Raw genomic sequence first — 7,108 nt, 5'->3', positions numbered from 1 at the left:
TTTGGATTCTGAAATCATTTCCCTTTCAAAAACAGGGACATAGAAGCTGTCAAAAGTTCATGTCCTTAACAATTTGTATTGAAATTTTGTCTCAACCATTGGGCATCCAAAATAGAAGAGTCGATCTGAAACAGCATTAGAAACACAATATCAAGACTGATAAAATTCCCTATGTAAATATAATTGACCAAATTCTGACTAGAAATAGTAGAATAATAAATTATATCATGCTTGCAAATCCAGTTTTTCAACTATGTTATTTAAATACTAATATTTATCAATGACAGAGTTATAAAAATAGTTGCTTCCAAAATGAGTAGGACAAGTACATGTTTGTGATGATGTCCGGTTTGGGTCCCTGGTTACACCACATCCAGTCCAGTTTCCTGCTAATTCACACACACCGTGAAAAGCAACAGATGATGGCTCATGTGATGAAGTTTTTGCCACCCACATGGGAGGGTCCTGGCTATTGTTTTTAAACAAAAATGAAAATAAAATATCTATAAAAACCTGATATGATTAAAGCATACATTTAAAGGCTTAATGGAAGGGAAAATAACTTCATCACACTTGAATAGTCTTTTTTTTTTTTAGGGTTAAAATGAGAGGGAAAGCACAGGGTGTGGGAACAAAAGCACCCATGCTGTTTGTGAGCTGTCAACATCTCTTCATATGAATGAATAAGCAATTATCACAAGAGAAATGAAAAATAAGCCATAATTAAGCACTGGATGGTTTGTAAAAGTGTTCCTCTGGGGGTAATTATTTGTCTTTATTGCATTCTAGCAGAAGTACTTTGCACATGATATAAAATCTTCTATATTCATTCTCATGGTTCTATTTGATCCCTGTTTTTAAACTCAAGATTTTAACAAATTGTTTTCCTAATGTGATTCACATTTAATAAACCTTTAGAATTCATACATTAGCTGCTAAGAACATTTTAAAATAGCTACTACCTCATTATTTGACATGAACAAGAGACCATTGTTTATTTGGTCCAATAATCAGAAAACATTTAATAATTTCACAGTAATTAGAGCTGTTCAGAAACACAGAACAAACTCAGAAACTCCATGTCACTATAATCCTTGTGGTAAGGCTGTTAGAAGTGCAATAGAGCAAATCCCAGTACTCTAGCGGGATGTACTAGTTGATTTTCGTGTTAAATAAAAATAAATATATAAACCATCCTAATTTCAAAAAAATCGGCAACTGGTTTATGCTAACAGTATGAATTCTGCCACAAAATTGTAGCATAATCTAAACACAAATAATACATGAAGGGGAAGGGGGAGAAAGTTGTTCTAATATTCACCGTTGAGGGATGACCATTTGGTGCAGTGGTCGGAACACTTCTTGGAACACCTACATCTCATTTCAGACAACTTGATTCAGGTTTTGGCTCCTCTATTTTTGATTCAGCTTCCTGCAAATGTATAACCTGGAAGGTCACAAAATGACAGCTGAAGAACTTGGATCTCTGCTACCCATGAGACAGACCTATCAGTTGTGGGCTCCATGTTTTGGACTGGCGCAATTCTAGATGTTGTAGGAATTGGGTTGTTAACCAGTGGATGGAAGAGTTCTCTTTTTCTCTGTTTTGATCTCTTATTTCTGACTTTCAAATGAAGTAAAACTAAAATTTTTGAAACTTCATTGCTAAGAAAAACAATTGAACTTGTACAAAATGTAATCATGAGCTCCTTAACTCCTGACGGAAATAGTAATTAATGATTTTTGGATTCTAAAGTTCTTTGAGGTTTTGTGTATTTTGTTCCTGCACAGGAATAAGTGAAGTCAATAAATAATGTCAATGAGAGAACGTTTCACAGGGAAGGTATCAGTGTTTTTCGAGTCAATGTATCTTCAAGATCTGGTCTTGGTGAAATTCAAAGAAAGAGAATATGGTGTGAGCTGGAATGACACGGTGAGGCATTAAGTTCCTGGAAGTGTCATCCAAAAAGCAGGAGGCACTGAAGATGGCTGAGGGTATCCACTTTACAAAGCTCCCCATTGCCACATGAAGCAGAGTGCGTACCCCTACCTATCTAAAACCCTTCAGTGGCATCCTCTTGCCTACATGACAAAATCTTCAGTCTTCACCTTGGCCGTCAGGACCGTGTATGACCCACCCTTGGCACCTTTGCAATCCCATTTCCACTGGATCATTACGGTAGGCCTCTTTCAAACCTTCCCTTCACCTTTCAGATGATGATCCTTCTCATGAAAGTGCAGTCTGCCCTTTCACTAGCCCAACTATTAATCACTGAAATTTCATTTTCGCATTCCTTTGGTGGAGATGACCACCTTGACCTTCCTCTTTCCTCATCTGTTAATTCTAATATTAAATCATTAATTCTATATAAAACCTGGTATTTTCCTTTGTATCGTTTATGATAAACCCTTTGTGCTTTCATTAATTTGAAGTCTTGCATTGGGCATGGGAACACATGGATTAGTGTATGTACCTACATGTTTTCTTTTTTTTTTTTTTTTTTCAAACAATGATTTTATTGCTTGAGTACAGAGTCAAATTTATGCCACCAGGGCAGACGCTGTGGAAGACTTATATTTCCAATTGCGGGGGAGGACCCGCTTAGTCTTGTAGTATCGAGCCAATCGGTGAATGCGGCTCTCTATCAGAATCAGATGGAATTTGGCATCCTTATCCTTTCTGTTTCGCTCGAGGTGCTTGCGCACAGCAACTGCTTTCTTAATTAAATGATACAGATCCTCAGGGAGATCAGGAGCCAGGCCTTTGGACTTCAGGATCCTCAAGATCTTTTTGCCTGTCACGAAACGCACCTGAGCAACGCCGTGGGAGTCCCTCAGGATCACACCGATCTGGGAGGAAGTCAGGCCCTTCTTGGCCAGTTTGTAAATCTGCTCCTTCACGTCGTCGGACGTCAGCTTCAGCCAGGTGGGGATGCTGCAGGCGATAGGGCAGAGCCGACTGGGACAGGCCCTTCCCGGGAGCGTGCATGCGACCCATGATGGCGGCGGACAGGCAGCAGAGAGCGTACCTAATGTTTTCTATCATCTCCACTAATACTAATCCATAAATGATTGAAAAATGCATGAATGAGAAGGGGCAAATATTTTCTGCAGAACTATAAGCGATCACACTCTTCCATGAGCATTAAATTTCTCTCTCCTATAGGGTAGACTTTATACTCACCACTATTAGAATATGAAAAGGGAAAAAAAATAATAATGTCATAAGTTCAACATCACCAGGTGATAAGTAATTTTTTAAAGATTTATTTATTTTTATGGGAAAAGCAGATTTACAGGGAGAAGGAGAGACAGAGAGAAAGACTTTTTGTCTACTGTTTTACTCCCCAAGTGGCCGCAATGGCCAGAACTGAGCTGATCTGAAGCCAGGAGCCAGGAGTTTTTTCTGGGTCTCCCACATGGGTTCACGGTGTCTTTGGGCCATCATCTTCCGCTTTCCCAGACCACAAGCGGGAAGCTGGATAGGCAGTGGAACACAAACCGGTGCCATATGGGATCCTGGTGTATGCAAGGCACTGATTTAGCCAGTAGGCTATTACACCAGGCCTGAAAAGTCATGTTATGGTAAATATCTTTGATGTTATGTGATGATAAAGGTGCTCAGGTCTGTCTTGTTCATTCAAAAAAATCTATTACTCCAGTCTAATTATGAAGTCACATTACACAAGAACAAACTGAGAAACCTCTGAGAAACTGTCACAGATATATAGAAACTGCAGAGATGTAATGACTCCATTTAATTAACTGAATTAGACTTTGGAACAGAAAACTTTATTAGTGAAAAAAAATGGGATATATTCCATTAGACCATGGAGTTTAGTGAATAGTATTCAACCAGTTGTTTTAAAGTTTTTCTGAAGATTAATTATTTGCTTGAAAGATACAGCTATATAGAGACAGAACATGAGATCTTCTATCCATTGATTCACTCCCCAGTGTCTGCAACAGCCAGTGCTGAGAGCCAGGCTAGTACTGAGCCACAAATTCCCTCTCGGTCTCTCACATGGGTGACAGGAATCCAAGTACTTAGGCCATCATCCACTTGCAATCTCCCAGACATATTATCTGGTACCTGGAATGGAGGTGGAGCAGTTGAGATGCAAACCAGTACTCGGATGAGATGCCATCAACAAAGAATATAGCTCAACCACCATACCACAACACCAGCATCTTGTTGAACTTACATCAGTTCATTGATATTGATAAGCAGTGTGTGATTTTGTGAAATTTCAACATCAGGTGTTCAGGAGGTATCTATGTTGTCTGCAACTCTTCTGTAAAACCAAAAACTGCTGAAAAATAAAAATCTAAAAATATCTTCTCCAACTAAACTATAGCTGTATTAGCAGGTTTGACTTCTGTAATGGTCACTTGCGTGCCATTCATGTTTAAAACAGTAGTGAGACCTGGGTCCATGGTTGATTACTTATGAACTATGTTATTAGAATATTGGTATACGCTTGCAATGGGGGAATCTCAACTGAACTTGAGCTGTGGTTATGCAACAAGGTGGAGGAATCCACCATGGTGGGAGGGTTTGGGGAGGGGTGGGGAGAACCCAAGTATCTATGTAATTGTGTCACATAATACAATGTAATTACTGAAGTTAAATAATAAATATATATATAAAAAAAAAAGAATATCCCATGTTTATGTCTAGTTTTCCCAACTATGGAAAGAAAAATATAATGTGCAAATTGGAGGACATGGCATGTTAGGGTACTTCAAAAAGCTTATGGAAAAATAGAACTAAATGGTAAGTCATTTTGGCACAATAAAATTTTTGAAATCCATATGTACTTTTTAAATAATATACATCAATGTTACAATTTTTGTTCCAAAATTAAGAAATATTTTCATCCAGACTTACCTAAAACTTTTGAAGCACTCTCATGTGGAAAGCGCACACAATGATAGGTTAGTTTTTGCACTGTAATTCCCATTTAATCATTGCTGAATGACTTCATGATAACTGCAAGTCATCCTGAGTAAGCCAGGATTCAAGTCAGGGACAATGTTTGATGTAAAGGCTGAAGAGGTTCGAGATACAGGCTAGTGCATTTACAGTGGAACGGAGGCTCCACAGGCACAACTGAGGGACAGGCAGAGCACACGTGTAACCTGTGGAGGATGGAATAAGGAGTAGTACTGTTGTGCATGTTTGAGAGCCTAATAGTTTTGACTGGTAGTAACTGTTGACAAGAAAGAGCAAATACGATATCAGGGTAGAGTGGGAAGTATCACTACACTTCTAAATCTGTATTATGAAATCTGCTCACCTTGCACAAATTAAAAATTTAAAAATAAAATATGAGATGGAACACAATTTTTGAAACACTGAACTAAGCTTTAGTACAAATCCGAAAGGACTGTTGGAGGAATGAAATAAAAGGATAACACATTGCTATCTCATCCTATACCAAAGAGTTATAGATTCTTTTTAATTTTTTATTTTATGACACAGTTTAATAGGCATTGGTGTTTCCCCTCCTCTTCTCCCCATCCCCCCATTATTCTCCTCTCCGTCTTTCAATAGATGTCTTCGAGTACCCTCAGAAGTCTGTCATACTGCCGTTGACGTGTCTCCTAACAATGTAGGAGCTTATCTGTTGTTTCTCTGTAAAACCATCTTGCATTGCAAGTGTGGGGATCTACTTCTCTCTGTTTCTGCCTATGGACATATTTATTTCTACTGCGCTTCCATTATACCTCCCGTTAGGTACAGATCCCCACAGGTTGAGAGGGGAAAAAGAAAGAAAAAAAATTAAATAAAATGAAATAGTGAGCCTTCATCTTCATGGTGTTATAAAACTTGTAGCAGGGGTATCGATATGATACTAGGGTGGTGCAAGAGTGTCCAATATCTTCCTGCAGAAATTAATGCTAGTGTATGACCCGTGTGGTTCGAATGCGAGTAAACTTTCTTACCAACTCAATCAACTTTATGAAAGTTCAACATTGTAATTATTTGCTGTAGATTGCTCCTACAATTTCCTTGTAAGTCCCTGTACCAAAAAGAGCAGTTAATATCAAGGCCCAGTGGGTGTTCCAGTTATAAATAGTAGGAAATCTACAAAGTGTTTGTTGTAAGAAGAATGGGATTGAAACTCATGCTTGAATACATAAAAGCACAATATGTTCTCCAGCTCTGTGTAGCACCTGCGTGGAGCAGTTGAGTCATATGTTTCAGAAATTATACTTTTAAAATTATTATGTAGCTTTAAAAAGGGGAAAATGCACTTTTGCAAAAAAAGTAAACACATGTTGGTTGTTAAAATAACTTTACAAGATTCTTCAAGTTATTTAAAATTGTCGCACTTTTTTTTAATCTCATAGCATATGCAGAAACTTCTTATAAAACCAGTAAGGTAAATAAACTGAAAGCATTCAAGTATATCATGAAAAACTATATATCATGAAAATAAATGATACATTTCTAGGCAACATTGGCACTTGAATTAGTGCAGTTTTAATGTAACTTATAAAATTTAATATTAGGACCTTGATGTATCACAAGGTAGCTACTGTTAGCTATACTCATGTTTTGGTATTTACGTGTTGTTTGTATGTATGAGTGTTGGTTTAAGTGCACAAAGATTAGGGTTTAGAGTAGGAAAGGTGAGGGTGATCCTTGCCCACTGTATGTGGATACAAAGTTGGAATATAAAATGATGGAATATAAAATGATGAGAGAGACTGACACAAATCAATGGATGAATGTGTTTTTAGTTATCATTTGATAGTTGCTATCCAGATAGTTTGATCTTTGATGCTCCTAAGGCTACAATCTAACTGAATTATAATATAACTTAATGTAATTGAAAATGTATTGAATTGGAGGTATTCATTCAGTAGTCTATTGTTAATAACTAGCTTAGCTATTGACAATTAGCAACATTGATTTGGAGGATAATAGGTGATAGAGTAATAACATTAGGTAAAGCAACCAAATTTCATTTTGGTAACCATTCATTTGCTGAATAAACCCATTCACAGATAATAAAAATGAAGATATCCATCTAATTCAGGGGAAGATATTTTAAACTCTCAGTTAATTAGGGCCTAATTTACTGTAGTGTGTTTCTTA

General features: G+C 37.3%; 1 pseudogene; it reads right to left on the bottom strand.

Moving 5' to 3' along the window:
* Nucleotides 1-2,490: 2,490 nt before the first annotated feature.
* Nucleotides 2,491-2,998, bottom strand: LOC101530206 (small ribosomal subunit protein uS15-like; annotated as a pseudogene).
* Nucleotides 2,999-7,108: the final 4,110 nt, after the last annotated feature.

This window comes from Ochotona princeps, chromosome 2 (assembly GCF_030435755.1).
Source record: "Ochotona princeps isolate mOchPri1 chromosome 2, mOchPri1.hap1, whole genome shotgun sequence".
Classification (NCBI taxonomy): Eukaryota; Metazoa; Chordata; class Mammalia; order Lagomorpha; family Ochotonidae; genus Ochotona; species Ochotona princeps.
The sequence above is the reverse complement of the archived record's forward strand: the minus strand, read 5'-3'. Positions and strand labels throughout refer to the sequence as shown.